This window comes from Pan troglodytes, chromosome 11 (assembly GCF_028858775.2).
Source record: "Pan troglodytes isolate AG18354 chromosome 11, NHGRI_mPanTro3-v2.0_pri, whole genome shotgun sequence".
Taxonomy (NCBI): Eukaryota; Metazoa; Chordata; class Mammalia; order Primates; family Hominidae; genus Pan; species Pan troglodytes.
The window spans coordinates 64,758,105-64,772,648 of NC_072409.2; the positions used below are offsets into that span (position 1 = coordinate 64,758,105).

Genomic DNA, 14,544 nt, shown 5'->3' on the forward strand with positions numbered 1-14,544 from the left:
TAATCCAGGAATTATCTTAAAGAAATTCCCCCCAAAATGGAAAACGCGATGATCATAAGACATTCATTGGAAACTCTTTTATGCAAAAAATTAAAAGTAAATGAGATGTCCACAGTTAAGAGAATGTTAAATTACAGTGCATCTACCTGATTGAAAACTATGCAATTTTTAAAACGGATAATTGTAAGTCCATATCGCAACACATAAAAATCCTTCTTCAGCTAACTTTAGTAAGAAGGAACAAAGTTTTTATGAGTACATTGTGATTGCAATAATGGAAGATCTTTTGGATGAAAAACAAAAGGAAGAGAGCCCACGAATATCAAAAATATTGCATTTTAATGTTTGAGTGTTGAAATTATGATTGATATCTTCCCTTGTATTTGCCCAATTTTTTGTAATGTTGTGACATTGTTTTCACAATTTAAAAAAACACATTTTCATAGACCAGATAATTCCTACATAAGTTATGCCATATCAGTAAACCTGCTAAGTTTTTGCAGCTTTTCTCACATTTAAGGAATATATCGAGGGACTGTTTATCTTTAGCCTTAAGATGGCTGAGGGATAAATAATTTTTTCATTTTCAGCTGATCTCTTAAGCTGCTTCTGTTTGCAGAACACTCTGTTAAGCTTGGAACTCGTCAAAGAGTGAATTGAAGTTGACTTTGATTGGCATAAATACCATATTTATCTTCTCAGATACGTAATCAGGAGACAGCTATCTGGCCACACTTGATTACTAACATATCTAAAGCTAATGTAATATCTAAGTTTATCATCTTGAGTATTAGAGATAAAATCTGAAGCCCTCAGAGACAGCATGCCTTGTTTACCTTGCCCTCATCTTTTACAAAGAGGCTGTAATGCATTTTTTCATTAATTAATATCAGAGCAAATTTAAAGAAAAATAAATTACATTCATCACTGTAATTGAATAAGTCTTTTTTAAAAAGTATATGCACCATGCGGAATTAGCAATATTCTGATCAATAAGTAGTTGAGGGGTCAAAATGATTGACTACTCTAAATATCACACCAATTAAAAATAAATATACACAAATAAATAAAGTGCTCCTCTGTAACTCGTAGCATTGCCTCCCAGAACATAACTTTTATACCGGCTTACTGTTGCATTCAGCCTTTATCTCCAAGTCTTATTTCATGTATTTTCCAGGGATGGATGGATTATAGGACAAAGTCCCTCTCAGGAGCTCACCTTCCTGAGATATTGTCCTTCCTTTTCTACATACACCTATAAAAAGGAGAATACAAATATTATTTACTACTATTTAAGACCTGTCATTATGATCTGATTTTATAAAACAAATATCAAGTCTAGATTAGTACTGTTTGGGTGTGGTAGACAGTGTGAGGGGTAAACATTGGTAAATCAGCTTTTGCTCTGCAATTTTTCAAATTACATTCACCCAATAAATGTTCTTACTTATTCCAGCTTCTCCAGTTTGTAGTGTCTCCAGTTCACCCCTACTCCCACAGCACCCCACTGCTATTATGTCCGGAATTGGTGGGTTCTTGGTCTCACCGACTTCAAGAAAGCAGCTGCAGACCCTCGCGGTGAGTGTTACAATTCTTAAGGCGGCGCAGCTGGAGTTGTTCGTTCCTCCCTTGCAGAGTTGTTTATTCCTCCCTGTGGGTTCATGGTCTTGCTGGCCTCAGGAGTGAAGCTGCAGACCTTTGCAGGGAGTGTTGCAGCTTATAACGGTAGTGCAGACCCAAAGAGTGAGCAGCAGCAAGATTTATTGCAAAGACCTAAAGAACAAAGTTTCCACAATGTGGAAAGGAACCCAAACAGGTTTCCCTTTCTGGCTTGGGCAGCCTTTTATTCCCTTATCTGGCCCCACCCACATCCTGCTGATTGGTCCATTTTACAGAGACCTGATTGGTCCATTCTACAGAGAGCTGATTGGTCTGTTTTGACAGGGTGCTGATTGGTGTGTTTACAATCCCTGAGCTAGACACAAAAGTTCTCCAAGTCCCCACTAGATTAGCTAGATACAGAGTGCTGATTGGTGTATTTACAAACCCTGAGCTAGACACAGAGTGCTGATTGGTGCATATATAAACCTGGAGTTAGACACAGAGTGCCAATTGGTGTATTCACAATCCCTTAGCTAGATACAAAGATTCCCCAAGCCCCCACCAGGTCAGCTAGACACAGAGCGCTGATTGGTGCATTTACAAACCTTGAGCTAGACACAGAGTTCTGACTGCTGTTATTTACAATCCCTTAGCTAGACATAAAGGTTTTCCAAGTCCCCCCCTACACTCAGGAGCCCAGCTGGCTTCACCCAGTGGATCTCGCACGGAGGCCCATGCGGAGCTGCCTGCCAGTCCCATGCCCTGCACCCAGGGCACTCCTCTGCCCCCAGGGCGGTCGATAGGACCGGGTGCTGTGGAGCAGGGAGCTGCACTCGTGAGGGAGGTTCGTGTGGTGCAGGAGCCCATGGCTGGCCGGGGAGGCTCAGGCATGGCGGGCCCCAGGCCCTGAGCCCTTCCCCGTCGGGAGGCAGCTAAGGCCCAGCGCATCGCAAGTGGGCCCGCACTGCTGGGGGATTCGGGGCACCCTCTGCAGCCGCCGGCCCAGGTGCCAAGCCCCTCACTGCCCGGGCCGGCAGGGCCAGCCGGCCCCTCCGAGTGCAGGGCCCGCTGAGCCCTAGCCCACCTGGAACTCGCGCTGGCCTGCAAGCACTTCGCACAGCCCCGGTTCCTGCCCGTGCCTCTCCCTCCACACCTCCCCTCAAGCTGAGGGAGCCAGCTCCGCCCTCGGCCAGCCCAGAAAGAGGCTCCCACAGTGCAGCAGCCGGCCGAAGGGCTCCTCAAGTGTGGCCAGAGTGGGCGCCAAGGCCAAGGAGGCGCCGAGAGCGAGCAAGGGCTGCCAGGGCTGCCAGCACGCTGTCACTTCTCATTATGACAGGTATGATTTCATATTCGTCCACTGTGTTGACAACAGATAAAAGTTTGAGAACTTCCAAATTAAAAGACCAGAAGAATATAGTTGCTTGTACAGCACAAAGCCTGGAGGTTTGCAGGCACCAATGAGATAGCACTATCTGTGTAAGGTGTGGTATCATACAAGGAGAGTCCAAAATAGTCTGAGGATGATCGAGATTAGATTAGGCTGTGCCTAATATTAGACCATAGGTACTTGTTTCTTTCAAAACCTGCCCTGTTAAAATCACCTGTTGTATATTTGTTTCATTCCAGGAAGTAGTAGACTGGTGAAGCCGAAAAAGAAGTTTGTTGAAAAGATATTAGAGGCTCACAGAAGATCTGAGAAGGCTGAGATTCCAAATCAGGTGCCATGCTTTCTGGAAAGATATATAAATTGTCCAAAAGTAGTTTTATGGGTCATCTGCTACTTCTGCCACCATGAGCTAGGTGCTACAGTTGGCAAAGCCACCAGGAACATGACTCTCCTCCCATCACCATGGTCACCAGCACCAGGACCTCTTCTGTACCACAGACTTGAAACTGTCCAAGAACACTTTATGGCTCTACTGAACCCTCACCTGGAGAATAGATTGACATTCCTCACCTCCTAACCTAAGTCCTGGGTAAATGCATCTGATTTATAGAACCACAGTGTGTCCTACCAGCACACGCTACCTTAGGGCACACAAATAGAGCAATACTCCAGTGATAGAAAAGATGTTTAAAGGCTGCTGGAAAGCAGAGTGCATAACACATACAATTTCAACATTTTACTGTCATTTACCTGTGTTAGTTATTTCCTTAATGAAAGACTCGTTTTGCTTAAAAGAGAAAAGATAAGCAGAAAAGTGATAAAGCTCTTTAAATTCACCTGCTTGGGAAGGTGCCAGTTGCCCTGAGAACAACTACTATTTGTTCTGTAGTATATGTAAAGACTATACACAACTTTTAATAGTTAAAAAGAACTATACTGAGTTGTTATCTTATGCTAAATGGTGCAAAGTAATGTGTAAACATGATTTTACTTAACCTTTACATAACCACATCAGTCGTTTACAGATAGGACTCAGAGAAGTTGGGTGACTTGCCCAAGGTCACACACCAAGGACGAAACAGAGCCAGGATTTCCACCCAGCATGAGGCCTGGCAGATGTTCAGTATTTCACCCAAACCACCACCCCCATCTAGGGACTTTTTGGGGGTTAGCAATACTGCATCAAGGGAAACCACCAGCCACAAGCTCCGTGCTGCTGCCTCATTAAGTTGTCCAAGCAAAGTGAAGAGGAACAGGAAGAAACACAAATTCAGAAGAGCAGCATACAAAGAGGTGATTCAAGGCTAGTTGCAAGATAAACCTCCCAATTTCCAAATTACGTATGTTGGAGCAGTGCTCTTCAAATTATGTTTTGCTCAAGTCTCCCAAAATAATTTGAATAACAATATATCCCCTCCAACATTTCCTAAATTGATATTTAAAATTTTTTCATTGTAAGTTTAAATAGCTTAAAAGCATGCAATTTCTAGTACATCATAAATATATTTCAAAATAGAAATCCCATCAATTTTAAATGTACCCAATGGAAACCACATACATACAATGTGATAATATCCCATCATCTCTTTTAAAAGGACATTAAGAAGCTACTCTTTCCCATTTTACCTTTTCCTTTTCTCCTTGAATTTGTATTTTACTTCCCTCATACAATTTAATTCTAATAAAATATATTTAATTCTTCAAAGTCTTTTATTAATCTCTTACCATGCTTCTCTATACTGAAAAGGTGTTGTGTTTATTAATTGAAACAAGTTTATTTTATTCCCTAAGTCTCTAATACTTAACAAAAAAATCTGGATTAAGTTATCATTTTAGTAGTAACAAGCGATTAAAACTACACAAATACACAAATAGATTTAAAATATGGATACATCATTACTAAGCACGTCTAAGATTTTTTGGAAGTCCAGGCATCCTTAATGAAATAACTGGAAATTTTGGGAAAAAAAAGATCACGCTTCTTGATGTCAGATTCCTAGAACGGCACTGGGCTATCTCAAATTTAATGGTTTAAAGTGGAACATATGGGCTTTTACTTTCAAACTTGCTCCTCTGGTCCTTACATTTTCTATTTCCTTTAATGGACCTTTCAGTTACCTGCCTTAGAGTTACCCAGAGTGTGTGTTCCTCTCTCACCATTATCCACCAACTTCCAAATCAGTTTTCAAGTTCCATCCTGAGTCCATGCTGTATTTTTTATCTTCTGTTACCTTATATCTGCCACTACACTGAATTGTGTTGGTAGCTATTAACTGGTCTTCTTCTTTCCTTTCTTATTCCCCAGCTAATATTGCCAGTTATTGAAATATTGCCAGTCAGTCCTGCTGGCTCGAGCAAGTTTGGGTTTTGTGCCTATCCTGCTTCAAAACCTTCTATCATCTCTCATTTCCTAAAGAATTCCTACTGAGTGCATTAGCTTAGAACTACTCATTCAAGGCTGGGCGTGATGGCTTATGCCTGTAATCCCAACACTTTGGGAGGCCGAGGCCAATGGATCACCTGAAGTCAGGAGCTCGAGACCAGCTTGGCCAAATGGCAAAACCCTGTCTCTACTAAAAATACAAAAACTAGCTGGGCATGGTGGCAAATGCCTGTAGTCCCAGCTACTCAGGAGGCTGAGGCAGGAGAATCACTGGAACCTGGACAGTGGAGGTTATACTGAGCCAAGATCGCACCACTGCACTCCAGCCTGGGCAACAGAGCAAGACTCTGTATCAAAAAAATAATAATAAAAAGAACTACTCACTCAAGGCCAACCACAATCTGATATTAATCTTCTTTTCTGTACTTATTTTCTGCTATTAGTATGTGAGCAAATGTATGTCCATGCTTCTCAAACTCAGGTCACATACATCCAGGGATGGGGGCCACTCCCATGACACAAAACTGTGGCATTTTCCTGAAAATAATTTAAGATATTTTTGTATGAAAACAAATGTACTTGTATTATAGAATAAAATGCAAACTTTGTGAAAAATTTTTAAAGATTCAGATTTAAAGAAATGTAAACCCTACAACTATTCTCTGGTTACACTACCAAGTTCCTGTTGACTATTAGTACACACCAGAGGACGTTTTAAGAAACACTGTTTTGTGAAAGTTCGTTGCTCGGCTCATATCAACTATGGTGAATATTATTGTTTAACTGCCTTTCATTTCTTGTGTAGCACTCACCCTCCCCGCATACATTCTGTCCCTTCCTACCTCCTCTGAATGTGCCTCTGTTGTTGCTTCCAAAAAAAGACCTGTCCCCCTGAAGACACATTCTGAAATCCCATCTATCCTTCAAGGCTGGCTCAGACTTAAAAGTTGACTTTTCTATCCCGGTTCTGTTATTCACATATACTCCCCTCTCACCCTTCCTAAGAAATAATCCTTGGATTCTTCCTCTTGGTGTACACATATTATTTCATCCTGTTAAAGGAATCTTAAGCATTAACATGCTTGAAAGCAAGATCTGTATCTAAATAAAGTCCTTTTCCCTGCTCCTCCAATCATGCCTAGTTTAATAGGTGCTCAATAAATAAGTAGTTGAATGACAGGATGATGGAGTAAAGCATCGCTTTGTGTCCAGGTGTTATCACCAAATTACTATTGCTTTGTTTTACAAACCTATGATTCCTTTGTTTTGAGACCATATGAAATATATGTTCACCTCGGCCGAGCGCGGTGGCTCACGCCTGTACTCCCAGCACTTTGGGAGGCCGAGGCAGGCGGATCACGAGCGAGGTCAGGAGATGGAGACCATCTTGGCTAACATGGTAAATCCTCGTCTCTACTGCAAATACAAAAAAATTAGCCGGGCATGGTGGTAGGCACCTGTACTCCCAGCTACTCGGGAGGCTGAGGCAGGAGAATGGCATGAACCCGGGAGGCGGAGCTTGCAGTGAGCGGAGATGGCGCCGCTGCACTCCAGCCTGGGCGACAGAGCGAGACTCCGTCTCAAAAAAAAAAAAAAAAATTGTATATATATATATATATATATATATGGTCACCTCTACTCATAGCAGCAGACCATGGTCCATTCTGAATCACTGAAAAGTGACTGTCATGGTACGATTTGAAATTTAGTTATAAACAAGAAGACTCTCCCAAATCTTCTCATAGGTCAACAATCATAGAGCTAGAGGTCCCATTTCAGCTGCCAATATTCTACCCTTCAAAGGAAAACATTAAGCTTTCAATGGCATTTTTAAAAGGTGGCTATACCTAATATAAACAAAATATTAAAATATTTACTAAAGCTTGAGTCTTATACATGGATAAAGGAGAATATTAATGTAGAGTGTCTTTGCAGCACAGCTGCTAGGTCATTTCAGAAAATATGGGTCTGACAGATGGAGAGAAACTAGAATTAAACCTGCAGGTATTTCATGTTCTTTCTCAAGTCATGTTTATTTTAATTAAATTAGGGAAAAGAGAGTCTCATTTCTTAAAAGAAGTCTTAAAGGACTTTCATCTCCCTACCATTTCTTTCCCTAGAGAATTCTGAATGGGGGCAGGGTGAGGTGGGGGAGGAGAAAGCCTGTGGCATTTTATGATTGGAATGAATAACTTTCAAAGGGAATGATATATTTCTTTTTCCAGAAATGTTTAACAGATTATGCTGTATAAGCTGTTAAGGTAAAGAGTCTTCAATTTGGAGGTAAAAGGCAAAGAGAGAAACATAAAACCAAATTAGGTATCAAACTAATTAGAATCAATTAGTTCTTGCCAATAAATCCTGTATTTGTGTCTGATTCACTATATCCACGTTATTTTTAAAAGGGAATTATCTAATTATCCAGCAAGATATGAATTTATAGACACTTTGACCCACTTGTGAAAAATGGATTTATAGACATCCATTTCCTCTGCTGTCAGGAAATTTAATCTTACCAATCCAAAGTAAATTCAGTTTCTTCTAGTTTTAATTCCATTCCATCTAGGTAAATATTCTGTCAATTCAATATTTCTCCTCCACATTATTCTTTCTGTCCTGGCAGGGAGACAGGATGAGAGAGGGTGATCTACATTTCCCATGTCCTGGTGCTCTCATCAATAATCATTATCATCAATAATCACTTTTGTAATACATCAGGAACTGTTTAAAATATTTTTTAAATTGTCTGCCCATTTTAAAGATTAGAAAACTAAAGGACAGAGAGATTAAGTGGCGTGCCAGCTCTCACAGCTGGTAAGTATGTAAACTTAGGCACTAGGACAGAGGCCTTTGATTCCCCATCACTCAGCATCCCTGTACCTGATTACTGCGGTCAGGAGCCATCTTGGCTTTTTGGGACCCATGCTGGCCATACCTGCACTGAAGCTTCAGACACTCCCTCTGCTGGCTGGTGACAAATTCAGCGCAGGGCACTCTGCATCTTCCTTTCTTTAATCAGGATCTGTTCTGTCTAAAACAAGAAAGCTTTTCAATAAATGGCTAATAAGATTTGTGGTTGAATAGTAGGTTCAGATGTTAAAATCTCAATCTGTGTGGTCCTTTTCCCCACACACACTATGTATTTTTATTATTATTACGCATTAAAGCAAGTAACCTGCTCTTGAGGAGATTATAAGATTCCTGTATCTTGAGGAATGGTAATTATAGAAATCGCAAGTCTGTCTGTACTTTTCCCCTCAAATGGCTACACCATTAAGAAATGTAGGCCAGGCGCGGTGGCTCACGCCTGTAATCCCAGCACTTTGGGAGGCTGAGGTGGGCGGATGACAAGGTCAGGAGTTTGAGACCAGCCTGACCAACATGGTGAAACCCCATCTCTACTGAAAATACAAAAATTAGCTGGGCGTGGTGGCGCATGCCTGTAATCCCAGCTACTCAGGAGGGTGAGGCAGGAGAATCTCTTGAACCCAGGATGCAAGGTTGCAGTGAGCTGAGATCACACCACTGCACTCCAGCCTGGGCAACAGAGCAAGACTCCATCTCAAAAAAAAAAAAAGAAAGAAAGAAATGTAGAAGCACCCTGAATAGAGGCAGGGAGTTCAGGAAATGCAGAACAGGCACTGGGTTACATGAGAAAGAGAATTTGTGTGCTGCTCTTAAGGAGGTGACAAGATTTGAGAGAAGTGCTTCAAACTAGTGTGGCCACAGACAGCCTTTCAGGGAGCTTCAGGTCACAAGCATGACATAAAAAGAACAGGAGATGCCAGGACTGAACAGGCCATGTGGGCAGGAGCAAGGAACATCTCAGCAGTTGTCAAAGCAGACAGATGGCTGTAATGACTACCAGGGGCTCTTACCTCTAATGTCTTATATCTGCAAAAGGCCCCAGATTCATGGCCCCCACCCCAGTGGAGAGAGGAAAACCTCAAGAAAGGGAGAAAGAAGTCAAGCTTCCATCATCCCAGCAGGAAGAGTCCTCAGAAGTTGGCTTTTATGTCATTCCCTGGTAAATAAAGAGGTGGAATATCATGTGGACACTTCAGTGCATAGATTGAGTCACCCCTGCTACCTATCATTACAATTTCTGAATTTGAAAGTGAGCATGTGTATGTAACTGCCAAGAAAATACAGAAAGAGCACTTAAGAAGATCATTTTTAGAGATAAAAGCTCATTTTCTCCAGTACTTGCAAATCTTGGTGAACTAGGAAAGATATTTGAAGAGATAGATTGGTTTTCTCACATTATACATACATCACCTATTAACTAGAGTCACAGTCAACCAAGTTCAGCACTACTGGGCTAAAGATATAATGGGAGAATTGCTTAACCGAGAGTAAGTTCTGACTTAATAATCAATGGTTACACATTCCAGGAACACTTAGAAAATATTTTGGATTTGGCAGAAATGGTCTCTTTGTGAACATACCTTCATATTTTGAATTCTCTCCAATGTGAATGATAAGTAAATTAAATCAAACTGGATCATACATCATTTGGCCTGATGACACAGATGCTAGAACTCTACTCTGCCTGGCAGAGATAGCTGGCTCACTTCTGTGTGATGAGCTCTACGTTGTTCTTTAGACAGGTGTTTCCTGAAAATTGACATCAAGAGCGTCAAAACAAAACCACAATAACAGGCTTAATCAGGGACACCAAAACACACACAGAAAAAAGCAATGTTAGCTTACAAGTGATAGAAATTTCAAAGCAAGATAGAAAAAATAACAAATTTAGTGAAATATTTTAAATTTTGTCCTTCGCACATAACGGAAATGACTAAACACTTCCTAGCTCCTTACAAAATGATATTTTCAATATTTGGGATCCAAAGCAACATTCTGGAAAATAGAATAAGGCATATAACATTATTGATTTGTGATTTCAGACACGTAAAGCATGGCATTTTGCCCAAAAGACCGTGATGATGTTGCTAGGCGTGGATCTTGGCTTCAGTTCAGTTGAAATCATCTCACATGCTCTGGATCTGAATAGGCAACTAATTTTGTTGGGGAGAGATTGTTCTTCAAGGTAGTTAAGAAAGGAATACATGAATGTCAGGGTTTCTTATGAATGCAGAGGTTGATTTAGGATATATGGCTAGATAGAGTCAGAAGGACAATTCAGCCTTAAGGAACTAGGTGTCCATCCTCACACGCTGGTTACCAGACCTGGGATAGCCTGGGACATAAAAGCTGCCCAGATTGGCCCCTTCATTAGTACACATGGAAGAAGTTATAGGTTGAAATTAGTGTGCAGGAGGCTCTTGGGGAATCACACCTAGGGAGGCAAAAGGAAAGATACAAGCAAAGGAAGAAGCTGAGCTGTGATGTGATGTCAATGACAGCCTCAGCCAAATTCAAGTGAAGTTCTGAAGGTGAAATTAATTTTGATAACCCAGAAACACAAAGTCAAATGCCACATGTTCTCGCTTATAAGTGGTAGGAAAGCAATGAGTACACACGGACATGCAGAATAGAATAATAGACATTGGAGGCTACAGTGGGCAGGAGGGTGAGAGAGGGGTGAGGGGTGAAATGCTATTGATTGAGTACAATGTCCACTGCTCGGGTGATGGTTGCATTGAAAGTCCAGACTTCACCACTGCACAATATATCCATGGAACACAACTGTAGTACTCATCCTCCTAAATCTATGAAGATAAAAACTAACTAAAAAAGAAATTAATTTTGAAGCTGACCCAAGTCAGGGTGTGATGCCGGGCTTTTATAAGTTCCCACTTCCTGCTCCCACCTACATCTACCCCTGAAAAGAACAGAACCGTGGACACATCAGCTTTCTTTGGGTGGCTCAGGGGGTTCTTTGAAGGGGATCACAGCAGAGGGCCACTGCTCTGCCCTGCCAGCCCACCATGGAGACATAATTCTGTCAGTGGTCATGAATGGCTTTCTCAGTTTCTTCTCTCTTTTAACTTATTTTACATATTTTCAAGGACTTATCATTGGGTAACACTTTGATAATGCAGTGGTAGCAAAAGCCCCATTTTATTAATTTAATCAACTAATCAGCAATGCTGCTTCAGCAACCTGGCCAATTGCAGCCTTTGAAGGTGCCTAAGTGACATCATCAATACGAAGAAAGCATCATTCCTGATCACAAGCAGTTCCACTCCATTCACTGGAAGTTACCTGATACATACATTTTATTGGTGGTATTATTAAAAATATATCTGTATATTGCATGTCAGAAGATTCACTGAAAGCAAATTCAAAAAACCCTCACAAACACTAACCTAGGCTCTAGGAGAATAAATTAAATATCTGTAGTCAGAGAGACCAAGGATCAAGAGATCAAATATTATCTCAAGTGGAATTAATTATAGATTAGAAGAAATGAACATTCCTTACTTCCTATTCTAAGTCCAATGTCATTATGATTCTTTTGTGTCCCTATTTAGGGACATGGAAACAGGTAGACAAAAATAATCATATGTATATGACTATCAGAAGTTGTATCTTTGGATCCCAGATATTTTATTATCAAAGTTTTGTTTTTTATTACTTTCCTCTATAGTCAATGAAACCCTGAATTATTACATTTACAATATTATTATTTACAGCCACGGTCAATAAGCCAGGGTGATACAATTACAGCAAACAAGAAAAAATATTATTTAATTAGCATTACAGCTCTCTCATGCTAGCAAATGTATGACTTCTGTTAGGCTTTTGACATCTTAAGGGGAAAAAAAAGAGCAACTCTAGGTTTATCCTAGCTACTTTCAAGAGACTTAGAATGAAAATCGCTGGATCAGACACATCTAAGAAGGAAATATATTTTATGGCAAAATCATGTCAGACTTGCCTATTCCCTTTTAGTTTTATTTCAGTAGCCTTCACGAATCCTTCATAAATAAATTAACCTATTTAGCTCTTATCAGAAAAAAATATTTGAACATACATTAATTCAAAAATTTCTCAGCCAATTCAGTTCTGAATTGAGTATTAAAGAAAACTCATTAAAATGACAGTAAATTTTTAAATGAAAAACACCCTCAAGTTTCATTTTACTCCTTGGACCCCAGGTTCTAAATATTGCAACAAGCTCTGTCTATGTGCAAAGGTTTAGGATGGAGAGTTCACGCACCAGACTGTAGACGAAATGAACAATGGGAACAAGCAGAGATGGCATGCTTTGCTCCAATTGCTTCAATTAAAGTTAGACCCTAAGCCCAGGGGTTCAGTGGCTTTGCTCCCCGTTATAAAAAACGTCCTTCTTTTGACATCAGCATTTTGTTTCCTAGCAGAAGCATTCCACTGAGATTTTATGCATCTCATCAACACTATTCCATCTCCTATGCTAAACGTGCTATTACGAAAGGTTTGCAGTGTCTGGAAGCTGGAAGGGGCTGTGCCCAGGCTATTCCAGCAGCTTAGCTATTGCATTGGCATATCTCCAGCTTCTCTGCTAAATACATAATTAAATCTCACGGTCGACATGGTGTGATTCATTCCCATAAAGTGTGAAAACAAACAACTGTGCATGCGCTGTCCCCAATTTCAAATTCAAAACAAAAATATCCTGGAATCTTCTATTTCCCTTAAGTTCCAAATGTAATTAGACCGTTTTTAAAGGCAAGTAGTCTTCCAGTTTCCATGTGTTAAATCCAATCTGTCAGTTACAAATGGGGTGGGGGGGACAAACGACTGCAAAATGTAACATCTTGGTTTCCTCTCTTTATAATCAAGTGCTCAAATTGACTTATTTTCCCCCAGAATTACCAAAATGTCATTGCTCTCTCATGCAGAGCCTTTGTTTATTTACCAGTTTACAGCCAAGAGCAAATGTTCACAAGTAAGTAATCAGACCCTGCAAGTGCTGTTGACTAATGCAAACTTACAAACTGCAGCAATGTGACGGGGCAGCCGTGATGCTGGTTTTGGCTCAGTTCCATAGCCCTAAGTCACAAGGAATTTAAACAAGATGCCCAGCACCTCTCTGCAGACGTCACTACCAAGTTCTTCTGTAGGGCAACAATTCTTTTCATTTTTCCAAATAAACTTCACATATAATGAACTAGATTCTTCCAGCTGCCTCCTAGGAAAAATTCAATATATGAGGAGCTAGAGTAAAATTTTCTATCCATAAATAGATATCTCCAGTATATTTGTATTGGTGAAATGCAAAATAAATCAGAAAATATTTCCGGAAGGGAGAGAGTCATAAGATCACATTTTCTTTTCAATAAATACCAATTTTGTGGCACAAGTCTACAATTAAAAATTTAAGTAACTGAATAGAGGTTTTAGCTAATCTATGAATATAAGTCTACAAAGGTTAAATATATTTTATGCAAATGTGTCTCATATATAAACATAGCACAAATATACTGCTCTTTAATGACCAACAATATTTTTATATTGTCTTCCATTTTTCTTGTTTGATTCTCTTCTACTATACTTATATATTTCCTGAATCTATACTATACATATATATATATACAACTATACTTCCTTATACTGTACTTATATGTATTTCCTCCACACTTTAGCTGTACTAGATAACATGTTCTCAAACATGGCTCATGCATCCCTGACTCTATAATTCTGCTAATTCTGTTTCCTCCACTGAGAATTCTATTCCACAAACTATCAAAACACTTACCTGATATTTCTCAGCCCAATTCAAATGCCATTGAGCTAAAATATTTGTCTCCTCTTAACCCCTTATAATATTTTATTTGTGCTTCTCTAACTTTTTAATAGTGTTAGTATATACACCATTATATTACTCTACATCTACAAAATTATACAGACTGATGACAAGAATTATGTCTCATTCATTTTTAATCTTTTTTAAAGCCGAGAGCAAAATTTTAAAGATAGTCCATGCTCAAAAAAACAAAATGCATTGATGGAACAAAGAAATGAATGAGCTAATGTCTTTAGCACGCTTATTGTATAGAAAACTTTTTAAAGTGCAGAGGAGCAAAAAATAAGAATCTTTTAAAGCATTCATAATCAATACATATGTATTTTGTACACCTTGTATGTGCAAATAAAATATGTGCACAATTTGTATTTGCAAAAATATTTTGAAATGTACCACATTGACTTAGGATTACCATATATCATGATTGAATGTGTCATGATAATATTTTTCTACATACATTTTATATAGTAATTCATT

General features: G+C 39.6%; 1 long non-coding RNA gene across 1 annotated transcript; it reads right to left on the reverse strand.

The window, feature by feature from the left end:
* Positions 1 to 321: 321 nt before the first annotated feature.
* LOC129135940 (uncharacterized) lies at positions 322 to 13,452 on the reverse strand. Its single transcript, XR_008537053.2, has 7 exons — positions 13,256 to 13,452; positions 9,821 to 9,989; positions 8,308 to 8,403; positions 5,757 to 5,909; positions 3,204 to 3,332; positions 1,547 to 1,773; positions 322 to 1,255 (listed from the first exon to the last, which is right to left on the reverse strand). It is a non-coding gene; the product is annotated as an uncharacterized LOC129135940 (long non-coding RNA).
* Between the last annotated feature and the right edge of the window lie 1,092 nt (positions 13,453 to 14,544).